This window comes from Nyctereutes procyonoides, unplaced genomic scaffold (assembly GCF_905146905.1).
Source record: "Nyctereutes procyonoides isolate TBG_1078 unplaced genomic scaffold, NYPRO_anot_genome, whole genome shotgun sequence".
Taxonomy (NCBI): Eukaryota; Metazoa; Chordata; class Mammalia; order Carnivora; family Canidae; genus Nyctereutes; species Nyctereutes procyonoides.
This window is the reverse complement of record NW_026575122.1, coordinates 737,218-752,514: the sequence shown is the minus strand read 5'-3', so window position 1 is coordinate 752,514 and position 15,297 is coordinate 737,218. Positions and strand designations below refer to the sequence as shown.

The following is a 15,297-nucleotide window of genomic DNA, read 5'->3' as shown; positions in this document are numbered from 1 at the left end:
CGTGGACCATGGAGGAGACAAGGCGCAAGACTGTGAGGTGACCCACAGCGTGGAGGAAGGCGTCTGCAGATGACGTACCTGATAAAGCGTTGACATCCGAGGTACATAAAGGTCCTACAGAACTCAGTCCCCCGAGACGGATAATCCAACGAAAAAATAGACAAAACATGAACAGACGTTGTCCAAAGGAGACAGCCGGTGGCTGTGGCCAGGGGACACATGACCAGGTCATCCTCACTCAGCGCCGGGACCTGCCCGTCAAAACCACAAGGAGAGGCCGCCTCACACCTGCTGAATGGCCACAACCAACAGCACACGAGGAAACGGGCGTGGGGAGGGCGTGGACGCGGGAGCAGGCCTGCAGGGCGGTGGGAGCGCAGGCCGCGCCGGACACAGGACGGGCTCCCTCGGGGACGCCAACAGAGCCCCCACCCCCGGCATTGCGGGGCCAGGCCTTTCCCCGAGGACTACCACGGCCCTCCTTCACGGGGGACGCGCCCCGATGGGCCCACAGCAGCGTTTCCTACAACAGGCAGGACACGGAAGAGCCAGGTGTCCGGGCCCAGGGGGTCAAGGGGCAGGATGCGCCTGCGGTGGAGCATCACTGAGCCCTAAAGAGGAACGACCCTTGCCATCTGCCGTGACTTGCACGGGGCTCAGGGCGCAAGGCCCAGTGCACGAGTCGATCCGAGAGACACATCCCCTCTGGCTTCACTCACGTGTGGCAGTGGAGACCCAAAATAAATGAGTAAAGGGAAAAAAGGTCAGAGACACAAACCAAGAAACAGACTCTTAACTGTGCACAACAGATTGCTGGTTACCAGAGAGGAGAGGTGGGGTGTGGGGCCCACAGGTGGGGACTAGCGAGCCCCGTGCCCTGAAGAGCAGGGAGCGTGCGGGGCGGTTGAATCGCTGTGTTGTACACCTGGACGTAACGTGACGCCGTATCTTCATTGGAATTAAAATAAAAAAAAAAAATACCTGTTGCTGTAAATAACTCCTCCCCTCTAACCTCTAGAAACTCCACCTAAAAAGGGGAAGAGATAATTCATATTCCAGAGTCCGTATCTTTACTGAGCCGACGTGAAACCCAGATCAACGACCAGTGACTGCCAGCAGCTGAGAAAGCGTCCGGGCGGCCCGTGAAGGAGAAGCTTCTGGATCTTCACAAAGCACTGGGCTCCCGGAAACAGGGCCGCAGGTACACGGTCCCTCGTCCCCAGGGACAGTGCGTCATGTCCCTGGGGAAAAACCACAGGTACGTCCTCAACAGAGGTCATAGAGCCCACGGCATTTCCGGGGCCCACATGATGGAAAGGCCTCCCGGAGGCCAGGAGCAAGTGTCCCCTAGGCCGGGCAGGTGTGCGACGGGGAGCGGATTTGGAGGGCAGCGGCAGTGGGCGCAGGGCCGGAGGCTGGGCTGGGCCACCAGGGACCCACCTGCCATCGGGCCACCACCACCACCACCACTGCCAGCACCAGCGCCACCACCAGCGCCTCTATCACTACCACCAGCACCGCCACCACCACCTCCACCACCGCCACCACCACCACCACCACCACCTCCACCACTGCCACCACCACCACCAGCACCTCCACTGCCTCCACCTCCACCACCACCACCTCCACCACTGCCACCACCACCACCAGCACCTCCACCTCACCTGCCACCACCTCCACCATCACCACCACCACCTCCATCACCACCAGCACCACTACCACCGCCTCTACCTCCACCACCACCACCAGTACCACCTCCACCATCACCACCACCACCTCCATCACCACCAGCACCACACCACCCCTCACCTCCACCACCACCACCAGCACCACCTCCACCATCACCACCACCACCTCCATCACCATCATCAGCACCACCACCACCACCACCACCATCCACCACCACCACCTCCATCACCACCAGCACCACCTACCACCAGCCTCACCATCACCACCACCACCAGCACCACCACCACCATCACCACCACCACCACCATCACCACCAGCACCACCACCACTGCCTCTACACTCCACCACCACCACCACCACCACCTCCACCATCACCACCACCACCTCCATCCACCATCATCAGCACCACCAGCACCACCTCCACCATCACCACCACCACCTCCATCACCACCAGCACCACTACCACCGCCTCTACCTCCACCACCACCACCAGCACCACCTCCACCATCACCACCACCACCTCCATCACCATCACAGCACCACCACCACCACCTCCATCACCACCACCACCACCTCCATCACCACCAGCACCACTACCACCGCCTCTACCTCCACCACCACCACCAGTACCACCTCCACCATCACCCACCACCTCCTCACCATCATCACACCACACCATCACCACCACCACCACCACCACCACCATCACCACCACCACCACCTCACACCACCTCCATCACCACCACCACCTCCACCACCACCACTGCCATCTGTGCCCGGGGGAGTTCCAGAATGGACAAACTACAATAGAAATAAAGAAATGCTTGCATTTCTAGGTCCAATTTAGAGGAAAAATGGGCTTGCTCAAAAGAGAAGAGTATTTTCTCTGACCGAGAGGCAGATTCTGAAGATGCGGAGGCAGTAGCGCAGGCTGATGGCAGGGATAGGAACCCGAAAGCACGGCTCCTGGTAGCAGATGCAGACCGTCCCTAACTGAACGCTGCGCCCCCAGGCCAGGTGCTCAGTCATAAGGGGCGAGCGTGTCCTACTGTCGTGCTATCCCCGCGACCGAGGAATCCACCACCACGTGCCAAGTATTCAGAGATCTTAAAGTGACTGGTTACTCACTTCTCATTAGTAAATTAGAACTAAATAGTTTATATATACATATATATATATTTTATAAAATGTCAACACTTTTGAAATTAAGGTCTGGTTTGCTCTTTTGTTTTGTTTTGTTTTTTCCGCTTCTATTTTACAGGAATTTGATTTCGAGGATAGTGTCGAAAGTTAAGATGTACCCAATTTGTTTCTTCTCTTGTCTTTGCTGCAAATCTCCAAAATCCATTTGTATTTCTGCCATCGAGAGGACAGGCTCCAAAACCAAACTCCTTGAATTTAAAACTTTCTTGTTAGTTGCTTTACCTTGGACAAGCTGTAGGGTGTTTCTCAGAGCGAATTTCCTCATCTGTAAGATCACAGCCTTTCTGCTCACGTCCCCTCGCGCTCCTGAGAAGACAAAATGAATGAATGCGACTGAAGCCCTTCAAATATTACTTGAAGAAGAATAAGTATGCAACAGATGGTGGATGTCGCTCTTATCATTTGGTTTTCTTAAGGACATCTGATATTTCGACTTTTGTCCTAAAGACGGGAGGGAACCACTTTCCGCAAACCGCGTCGCGGGAAGTCGAAGAGAGATAATAGAAGAAAAACCACCTGAGGCATGACACCTGCAAGTCATTTTCTTGGATACGACTTACACGAAATAAAATTCACTGATTTTTAAATAAACAGTCTGATAAGTTCTAGCAAGCAGATATCAAAATGTATAAAAAAATATTAAAAAAATAAAATAAATAAATAAATAAAAATTTAAAAAAAAAGTATAATCACGAGCAAGATCAAGATAAAGAACAATGTCACCTGCCAGAAAGTTCCGGAAAGTCCCTCAAGGATCATCCCCACCACCCAGAGCCCCAGGCACCCCAGACGTGCCTCCTTTCGCTACGGATTACTTACGCCTTTTCCAGAATCTCATTAAAATGGAATCATGCATTATTTATTCTTTCGCTCACTTTTTTTTTTTTTTGCTCCGAGTAATCTTCATATTAATTCGTGCGGTTTCTTTCACGAGTAGCTCGTTCCTTCCAAATGCTAAGTAGTTAGTACTCGAGTGTGTGACTGTGCTGCAGTCCATGCATTCCCTCGTTGACAGGCCGTGAGTTCCGTCCAGCTTAGGGCTGTTTGGAATAAAGATGCTACGGACATTTGCGTACACACAAGCCTTCCTCACTCTGGGAACATGGAATTGCTGGCATAGGTAAGGGCTGCATTTAACTCTAAAAGCTAAAAGTCTAGAAAACTGTTGTTTTGAAATAGTTGTACTATTTTACATTTCACCCAGCAGTGAGTGAGAATTCCAATAATCTGCATTCTCGCCGCCACGTGCTACTTCCACGTACTTTTAGTTTAATCCTACCTCATGGTGTGTAACATGTCTCATTGGGTTTATTTTATATTTCCCTGATGAAGGAGCTTGTTCAACATCTTTTGACGTGCATGTTGGCCTGTTGTATATCTTCAGATGTGAAATGTTGATACAAATATTTTGCCTATTTGTGATTGAGTTGCTTGTATTACCATGTCCTATCCATCAGTTTTTATTCATTGAAATATGATTTTTCTCCAGATATATGTGTGGCGAATATTTCCTCCCACTATATGGATTTTCTTTTCATTTTTTTTTAACAATGTCTTTTGAGACCAAGAAAGTTTTCATCTTGATAAATAAAATTCTGTGTGTATGTACATGTGCATGTGGACAATTCGTATATACACGTACCATGCACACACACGCCCACATACGTAGACGTTTTCACGATTTATGCATTTGATGCCTCATCTAAGAAATATGTGCCCAACTTAAAATCACAAAGCTACTGTTGTCTCTTTTCTCATTGGAAGTGGTATATGGTTTTAGTTTTCACAATTTAGCTTCCTGATCTATTGCAAGTTATTTTTCTGTGTGTATACTGTGAGGAAATGGTTGAGGGATTTTTTGTTTGTTTGCTTTAATGGATATCAGCTTTTCCAGCATCTTTTTTGAGATTAAAAAACCGTCCTTTCTGTATTAAATTACCATGGTGTCTTTGTTGAAAAGCAACTAACCATATGTATGGGCCCATTTCTTTTTCTTTCTTTTTTCTTTCTTCTTTCTTTCTTTCTTTTTTTAAAATATTTATTTATTTATTATTTATGATAGACATAGAGAGAGAGAGAGAGAGAGAGAGAGAGGCAGAGACACAGGAGGAGGGAGAAGCAGGCTCCATGCCGAGAGCCCGACGCAGGACTCGATCCCGGGACTCCAGGACCACGCCCTGGGCCAAAGGCAGGCACTAAACCACCAAGCCACTCAGGGATCCCCATCTTTCTTTCTTTCTTTCTTTCTTTCTTTCTTTCTTTCTTTCTTTCTTTCTTCTTTCTTTCTTCTTTCTTTCTTTTCTTTTTCTTTTCTTTTCTTTCTTTCCTTTCTTCTCTCTCTCTCTCTCTTTCTCTTTCTTTCTTTTAAGATCTCTGGTCTGAAAGGCGCATGGCATTATTTCATTCTCTTTGTATTTGTTGAGGCCTATTTTATGACCTAATATGTGAGCTATTCTGGGGAAAGTCCATGTGCATTTGAAAAGAATGTGTATTCTCTTGTTTTAAGATGGAATGTTCTGAATATATCTGGTAAGTCCATCTGGCCCAGCGTGTCATTCAAAGCTATCGTTTCCTTGTTGATTTTCTGTTCAGATGATCTGTCCATCGATGTAGTGAGGCACTAAAATCCCCTACTATTATTGTACTAGTATCAAATAGTTCCTTTCCATTTGTTATTGCTTTATATATTTGGGTGCAAAACTATTTACAATTGTTATGACTTTCTGTTGGACTGTCACCTTGATTATGGTATATGCCCCTTTTTGTCTCTTGTTACACTTTGTTTTTGTTTTAAAGTCTGTTTTGTCCAACATAAGGATTGCTACTTTGGCTTTCTTTTGACAATTATTTGAGTGATAACTGTTTCTCCAACCCCTCACTTTCTTTTTATTTTAATTTATATTATTTTTTCGACCCCCTCACTTTCAATCTGGAGGTAACTTTAGGTCTGAAATCAATCTCTTTTAGGCTGCTTATGTTTGGGTCTTGTTTTTTCATCCATTCTGTCACCCTTTGTCTTTTGATTGAAGCACTTACTCCATTTACATTCAAAATAACCATTGATAGATATTTATTGCCATTTATTTTATTACCCGTTTTGTGGTTTTCCTAAAGATTTTCTCTGGTCCATTTTTGTCTTTGTCACTTTTGGCCTTTTCTTTCCACTCAAAGAATCTCCTTTACTATTTCTTTAGGGCCGGTGTAGTGGTCACGAACTCCTTTAGTTTTTGTTCATCCAGGAAACGCTATACGTTTCCATCTATTCTGAATGATACTCTTGCTGGATAGAGTATTCTTGGCTGTAGATTTTTCACATTCAGCACTTTGAATATATCGTGCCACTCTCTTCCAGCTTGGCATGTTTCTGTTGAAAAATCTCCAGCTGGCTTTATGGGTTTTCCCTTGTAAGTTAAGGACTTCTTCTGTCTCGCTGCTTTTAAGATTTTTTCCATATCACTACATTTAGCAAATTTAATTACAACATGTCTCGTATGACTCTGCTTTTGTTGATTTTGATGGAAATTTTCTATCGCTCCTGAATGTGGATATCTATTTCCTTCCCCATACTAGAAAACTTTTCAGCTAATATGTCTTCAAATAAATATTTTGCCCCTTTTCTCTCTGTTCTTCTTGAACTCCTGTAATATGAATATCACTACATTTAATGGAGTCACTGAGTTCCCTAAGTCTAGTCTTATGTTACACACCTCTTCCTTCTCTGTTTTGGTCAGCTTCGTTATTTTTCCATTATTTTCTTTTGTATGCCAATAATTCATTCCTCTGCTTCTTCCAGGCTGCTCTTCATTGCATTGATCCTATTTCCGATCTTGTTTATTACATTCTTCATCCCTTCTTATTTTTTAACCCTTCTATCACTGTAGTAAGGGTCTCACTGATGTCTTCTATTCTTTTCTTAAGCCCAGTGAATATCATTATTATTGCTGCTTTCCATTCTCCATCACGCATGTTATTTACATCTGTTTTGTTTCGATCTCTGGACTTGCCCTTATCTTGTTCTTTCATTTGGGATGAATTCCTCCATCTTGGCATTTTGTCTAAAGCTTTGCCTTCTTCTCTGTGTTAGAAAAGCCAGTTATGTCTCCTGCTCCCCAAAGTAGTGACTGATGAAGAAGCGGTCACAGAGTGCCCAGAGCCTGGTGCTTCAGGGAATGTCTCCAGTGTGTGCTGTTGTGAACTTTGCTGCTGTGTTTTGGCCACTCTCTGCTTCAACCAAGTTGTCTGCAGAGGCTCTCCTTGCTTGCGGTGGGCAGTGTTTGGTCCCTGGCCTGAATATGGTGAGTTTGAACTAGGTGTGCTCTGGTCTTGTGAAATGAGAACTGACAGGTACTCCATCAGAACTGAGGCCCTGCAGAACTCTGGTTGGGAGATGTGGTGTGGACAGGGGTTTGTGATGGTCTTCTGGGGGCGGGGGATTAGGAGGGGAGCTTGCCGTGCTGGGACTGAGGCAAGCCTGACTGATTCACACAGTCATTTCTCTTTAAGATTTTTATTTATTTATTTATTAATGAGACACACACACACACACACACACACAGAGAGAGAGAGAGAGAGAGAGAGAGAGAGAGAGAGAGAGGCAGAGACACAGGCAGAGGGAGCCCACCATGGGACTCCATCCCTGGTCTCCAGGATCAGGCCCTGGGCTGAAGGTGGTGCTAAACCGCTGAGCCACCTGGGCTGCCCCCCTACACAGTCACTTTTAAATATTTATACTGTGTAGAAATTTGTAGTTTGGCACATTATTTTTTTCTTTCAGCACTTTGAAGATGTTCTTCCAGTATTCTTTTCTTTGTTGCTTAGTTTTTATTTCATGATCATGACCTTAACTCAGCAATCCAGCTAGAGTTGGAGGGAATGAGGAAAATATGGAAGCCATTGAACTGAAGTGAGAGCACAATGATTATAGGCTATTTCAAGCAGATGAAGGTGAAGAGTTGTGCTCCTCGGCTATAGAAAGAATGGCCTGATGTTTCAAAAAAATACAAGTCAGGGCACCTGGGTGGCTCAGTGGTTGAGCGTCTGCTTTCAGCTCAGGGCGTGACCCCGGGGTCCCGGGATCGAGTCCCACATCAGGCTCCCCACAGAGAGCCTGCTTCTCCCTCTGCCTGTGTCTCTGCCTCTGTCTCTGTGTCTCTCATGAATAAATAAATAAAATCTAAAGCAACAACAAAACACACAAGTCCAATTTATTAGACTTGTCCACAATCAGCTATGGTGATCTTCTTGATCTTGCCATTCCTGGATTCAAAGTGCTCCATGGCGTCCGCAATATCCATGCCCTCTTTCACTTTGCTAAAGACCACAAGCTCGCCATCCAACCACTCAGTCTTGGCAGTGCAGATGAAAACCTGGGAACCGACTGTGTTGGGTTCAGCATTTGCCATGGACAAGATGCCGGGACATGCGTATGCTTCAGGATGAAATTCTCATCACTAAATTTCTCTCCACAGATGGACTTGTTGCCCTGGGAAGTACACGTAAAGTCACCACCCTTGCACTTAAATCTCAGAATAATCCTGTGAAAGCAGTAAACTTTATAAACAAATCCTTACTTCCCAGTGCTCAAGCAAGAAGGTTTTCTGATGTCTTGGGAACTTTGTTTGGAAACAGCCCAAAGGATATCAGCCCACAGGCTTACCATGCAAGGTTATGTCAGAGAACACCATGGGTTGACCATGGCTGGGCACAGGAGGAGCTCTGAGGTAGCAGCATCTACAAGGCCACTGTGCCACTATTATTTGGGTCACGCTATTTTTGATGAGATGGCTGTGTATATCAACTTTGTTTTCCCATTTGTATTGTGTTTCTTTTCTCTCTGGCTGCTTTATAACAAAATTTAAATTTCTTATTATCCCTGGATTTCAGAAAATTTATTAAAATTTTTCTTGCTATGGTCATATCTGTGATTAATCTACACGAGATTCACTGAGCTTTGCTTTTCCTTTTTTTCTTTATTTTCTTTATGTGTGTGGATTAATGGCATCTATCAAATTTGGAAATATTATTCCTTGGAATTGTTTTCTTCCCCTCTCTTCTTTTTCTAGAACTGCAATTGCACATATGCTAGCCTATATGATACTGCTACACAGATAGCTAATACTGTTCATTTTCTTTTTTTATCTTTGTGTTTTGGCCTAAACTGTCCTTTAAGTTCTCCACGCCTCCATTTTTTTTCCACCAGTGTTTTACATTATTTTATGCAAAATTCATCCAGTGAATTTTGTACCTTAGCTATTACATTTACAATTTGGAAAAATTCTTTCTGTTCTGTTCTATGAAAGCCATTTCTCTCCTAATTATCTTCTTTTCTCCTCTACATCCTTGAGCATTTTTATTATACTCATAATAAATATTTAAAAGTCTTGCTTTCAAATCCCATGATGTCTATTATTTCTAGGTCTTTTTCTGTTAACTGATTTTCTTCCTTGGTTATGGGTCACATTTGAAAATTTCCATATGTCTAGTAATTTTGTATTGGATGCTTGACTTTGCATGCTTAATTCAGAATCCTACTTGGCTGAAAGAAATGCAAATAATTCCCAGCTCTGTGTGAGCACTGGGAATTATTCAATTTATAGTTCCCTGAGAGTTGTCTTGCTTGGATTCCTGGAGTCATGCATCGTGTAGGTACAGGTCGGTAAAGAGTCAAAGACTCAATAGGATTCTCTTTTCACTTTGTAGTTATCTCACTCTATTTTTTTCTCTCCTGCAAATTTCAGTTTTCTCAGACTCTAATAACTCCTCTCTTCGTCTCCTCATCTTGATGAATTGCCCAGTTTTGCCTGTATTCTCGCTTCTTGTACTGTGGTCTAAAAACACATCTAGTTAAGAAGCCGAGTGAAATTTTACTTCTCATCTCATCTATACCTTCTCTCAAGGTTTGCAGTCAGTGTTTCCTGTTGTACCAATGCCCAGGCGCAAACGTTTCATCTGTCTTATCTAGCTTGTTTAGCAGCCAGTAAGGTCAGCACGAGAAATGTTCATGAACAGAAGCAGGGATTCCACACGGCGTGGTATTTTAATTAGAGACTGTATCTGTCCACCACTCCGTGAGAAGTAGCTACTCCTAGAGTAACTGCCCTTTCCCATCTGACACTCCCAGTCGGTATTCTAATAACACAGATAGTGGTGTTTGTAGCAACAGACTGGTTTCCAAGCTTCCTAAAATGCGGGTATGTAAGCGTCTAGCAGACCATTCTCATTGCTTCAATCATGGCCTTCCTAACTCAAACCCTACTGACAGTTACAGTTCATTACTGAATCCACAATTATGCAAAATTTGTTCCTAAGATTTTTTTTCAAATGAACAGAATATGCCAAATCTCACACATTTATGAAAAAACAACAACAACAACAACAACAACAACTAAAATATGCCAAGTTTAACCGAGCTTTTAGGTACAATACAAGGACTCATTAGGGACAACAATAACAGTGAAAAGATAGTACTCTGGGATCTTTAAAAAAAATAGACCAAGGTTTCTATCAAATTATGTCATAAGAAATAATAAATTCCCTATAATACAATATAATAAATCATTTGGATCCCAGCTATTGCCACAATATATCTTAATATCAAAGAGAAATAGCAAATACTATACCACGGAGATCTGACAATGCATTTTAAAACACTTTAACAAAGATTTTCAAAAGAATTTATGGGAGCCACAAAAATGTTCTTTATTAAAGAAAAATTAGAGTCATGGTAATTACTAAAGGATACCCTTGGAAGGAAAATCTTCATATTGAGTATTATTATACTGATATGATATAGTTGTGACAATTTTAATTTTACCACTAATAGCTTTTATTTGTCTTGGGGAAAAAATTAAGCATGATGTTTTAGTGTTCAAGCAAATTTGTGACAAACAAGAAGACTGCAGTACACCTCAGTTGGAACATTTCTCCAAAAATGACAATATAGGTAATTTTTATGCATATTTTATTTTAAAAAAAAGATTGCTAGAATAAGGACAGTACCGTGTTTTTCTTTAGCTGAATATGTATTTTAAAAATGAAAGGCAATTGAAGCTATTCACATTTTAAAGGCCATCTTCATTAGCAAACATTCATGACAAATGTTGAAATATTTTGTCTTCACTTGTGCATTTCTCCATAAGGATTCACAATCTGGCAATAGTTTCATTAAACATCTAAGATTACTTTGTCAGTTTGCATTTAAAAGCAAAAAGTTATTTAAAAAAATAACAGCTAAAATATGTGCTCAAGAACACAATCTGTGCTAATGTTAAGAAAAGAAACTCAAATATGAATTACAGCATTCAAAGCACAGAGAGAGAAAAAGAAAAAAGCCAATATCCAAAGATAAAATTTTTCTAGCACAAACATTTTTGAGTACATCGTATCTCCAGATTAGTAATGAACCACTTACATAGGCAGGGTTGGGGAAGTGGTTAGCTTTGAGTGAATTAAAATCTGAGTCATAAAAATAAGCTTTCTAATAGAAGAGAAACAAGAGGGTGTATTAATGTGCAAGCCATCTTTAAACTTGACGTTGATGGACTTCCGTCAATTTTAAAAATTAATGACCGAATTCAGTTTAAAGTTGACTTTAAATAATTAATATTCAATATTGCTAATGTCTGTTAGTGATTGGGCTTTCAACTAGGAAATGATAAAAGATTGGGTGTCATGCTGGTGCATGAACAATAATCCAGAGAGACGGGCTTAAGCAAAGGCAAAGATTGGTAGGGTTAACTCTATCCATGGGATACCACGTGTAGTCCAGAGTATATCACTTGGCAGAGTCAGAGAAGAGTAGTAAAGAGAAAATAGACTGCTCCTTAATTCTAGATTTGACAGCATTGGAGGAAGAATTTTGCAGACTCTTCCAAGTCATAAATTCACAGTTTTCTCACCTATGAAACAAAGAAGTATTCATCTAGTCTGGGTAATTTTCAGGATCCTTTCTAATTCTAAAAATTCCATTACATTTTAAATTAACAGAAAAAAAGGTCATAATCAATGGAAAAGCCAGAAGTTTGTCCTAAACAGAAATAAAAATGATTTCAAATTTAAAATTTTGTCCAGTTACATCAAATATTACATATACTTGTTTAAAGTGTTATATTTGTTATTGCTTTGTTTCAAATAAATTTCAGGTGCTAGGGATAGAATTTAAGATAATAGTTGAGATCATAAATAACTTACAACCTTAACATTCCCATTCATCTTTGTAACTAACCTATGTTTGTTATCAGGTGAAATTATGAATGAAGAAAACCATAAACAAAATGAAAAGGCAACCTAAAGGAGATAAAATATTTGCAAATCATAAGTCAGTAAGGGGTTAAAATCTAAAATATATAAAAATTCACACAACTCAATAGGAAAAAAAAAACAAACAACCCAATTAATAAATGGGCAGAGGATTGGAGTAAATATTTTTCCAAAGAAGACACTCAAATGGCCAACACGTATAGGAAAAGGTGCTTAGCATCACTAATCCACAGGGAAATGCAAATCAAAACCACAGTGAGATGCCACCTCATACGTGTTACAGTGGTTATCATCACAAAGGCAAGAAATAACAAGTGCTGAAGTGAGATGTGGGGAACAGGGAACCCTGTACACTGTTGGTGGGATGGAAATTGTTGCAGCCATTGGAGGAAACAGTATGGAGTTTCCACAAAAAAATCAAAAATAGAGGTGCCATACGACCTAGTAATACTACTTCTGGATCCAGAAAGCTTCCTTTAAATTTTTTTTAAATTTATTTTTCATGAGAGACAGAGAGAGAGAGAGAGAGAGAGAGGCAGAAGGAGAAGCAGGCCCCATGCGGGGAGCCCGACATGGGACTCGATCCTGGGACCCCGGGGTCACGCCCTAGGCTGAAGGCAGGGCTCAACTTCTGGGCCACCTATGTGTCCCAAGCTGTCCAGTCTTTAAGGCTTTTGGGAGTTTATGACACCTTCCAGGGAAAAAAAAGTCATCACTACACATTTCTTTGAAGGTGTTATGTGTGTACAGCAATATATCAGAGAATAAGTTTGTGAAATACCTACAGGATCCTATTTAGAAAAGCTCTTCTTCCTGGTTTACCTCTTAACTCAGACTAATGAAATCTGAAACCACCGCTCAGGTGATACTGACTGCCCCCCACCACCACCCCGCCCCGGCCTGCAGACCCCTGCCAGCCCAGACCACCTAGTACTTTTGAGCTAAATTCCTGTGCAGATGTACTGTGTAGTGACCTCTGCAATGACCTCCAATCACCTGTACTTCATTATAATACTAAAATCTCCACCCAAGGAGGAGCCTCAGCCTCATTTGCATAACATACAACGTATATATTGGCATGTTTCCTTAAGGTGCGTGCTTAAACTTATGTCCACCTCTACGTATGATGCCAAGGCTTCCCTATCTAAATACTGATCCTAACCTAAGCAGAAGGAACCCATTCACCCTCTCTGGGGGAGTCAGGGCTTTGGAAGCCTTTCCCCATGATTTATTTGATGAAAATAAAAGTTTTCTTTGTGTGACAACTCAGGGAAACAAAGGGTGCATGTGTATGTCTGTGTACGTGTATGTGTGGAGAGAGAGATTATAAGGAATTTCCACACCCACTAGTGAAAGTTACCTACGGCTTTAGACTCAACACTAGACACACAGTAACCTTGCACAGACTCATCCACCAGCTGCCACAATTGCTATCATGGGTTCTTTATTCCATACTATTCATAGCAGCTTCCCTACTCTGATCAATCTTGAAAGACAGCAATTTGATACCAGGATGCCAGGAAGTACCACAAAGACTGGCGTGGGTGCTCAGGCTTTGGCACAGATGGTGAGGCAGGGAGAAGGGTGAGCCGGCAAGGCATTAGGGAGACTGTTGATGAAAGCCAAAGGGACGCCTTGGAGAGTACTAGCAAAGCCCTTAAACACCTTTATAAAGACACCACTAAGGGCTTATGGGAAAGTGATGAAAATGGTACTGGAACCTAGAAGAAAGAGTACGCTTCTTACATGGCGACACGACGTCTAGAAAAACTATCTCCCTTAATCATGTAGAAAATATCAACTACACTAGTGCGCTTGATGATAGGGTTAAGATTTCCAGGCAAAATGCAGGTTTGTTTCTGTTTTCGTTTTTGTTTTCCAAACTATAATGAAATGGGAAAGGGGAGACAAATGAAACAGTAACTCTTTTTTTTTTTTTAGTGGAATTATGAGAAAATCTAAAGGATCTAAACAGTCTTTTCAACCAGCAAAACGTTCTTGAATTAAGAAATGGAGGTGGGCGGAGAGTGGGGGTGACTGGGTGATGGGCACTGAGGGGGGGGCACTTGATGGGATGAGCACTGGGTGTTATGCTATATGTTGGCAAATTGAACACCAATAAAAAATGAATTTATTAAAAAAATAAAAAAATAAATAAAAAATAAGAAATGGCTTTGAGCAAAAATCAAATGTGGAGTGGGGCTGTAAAATTCTTACCAAGAACTCACAAAGATCTAAGGTAGCACCTTGCAGGCCATTTCAAACCAACAAAGGTTTGTTTAGGATCTCAAAGGAATGTCAGATCTACTCCATTAAACAGCTGAGCTTTAAAAAAAAAAAAAAAAAAACTAGGGCACGACATCACAGTATACTCACAGGAAATACAATGACGGGGACTTATCTCAAAAAAGATTGTCAATAGGGATCCCTGGGTGGCACAGCGGTTTGGCGCCTGCCTTTGGCCCAGGGCGCGATCCTGGAGACCCGGGATCGAATCCCACGTCGGGCTCCCGGTGCATGGAGCCTGCTTCTCCCTCTGCCTGTGTCTCTGCCTCTCTCTCTCTCTCTCTCTCTCTCTCTCTGTGTGTGTGTGTGACTATCATAAATAAATAAAAAAAATTAAAAAAAAGATTGTCAATATACTTTTTGTCTAAATCCATGGGTGATAAACTGATACCCATATTTTTATGATATCCATAGTTTTAACCCCATAATGTTTTATAGGATTTGTATCAGATTACACTGAAAGAGAGAGAAACAGTATAAAATTAAAAAAAAAAAAAAACTCTTGGATCTGGGTTTGTTTGGAGTTTTTTTCCAGCAGGTAGTAGGCTGAGAAACTCAATTAGAAACCCAAGTCATTCACTACGAAGAAAGGACGACTAAGAGAGTAGAGTCAATTGTTCCGATAGGCACGAACGGGAGCTACAGAAAAGCATTTTCTGTAAGGAGATTGAGCTCTGACTGAGGAACTGAGAACTTGCCCAGGACTCGATCCCACAATCGCTGTGGCTCCATACCTGTTTTGTGCCTCTTATTTTCCTAAGTTCTGAAAAGTATATGGTGTGTATCCTATGTCTACGTCTCTGTCGTCTGTCAGGTGTGGGCACGCATCATGCCTCTTTAGTCTATGAGTCTTTAGATTTA

At 42.4% G+C, this 15,297-nt stretch overlaps 1 pseudogene; it reads right to left on the bottom strand.

Moving 5' to 3' along the window:
- Positions 1-8,099: 8,099 nt before the first annotated feature.
- LOC129516761 (peptidyl-prolyl cis-trans isomerase A-like) lies at positions 8,100-8,576 on the bottom strand (annotated as a pseudogene).
- Positions 8,577-15,297: the final 6,721 nt, after the last annotated feature.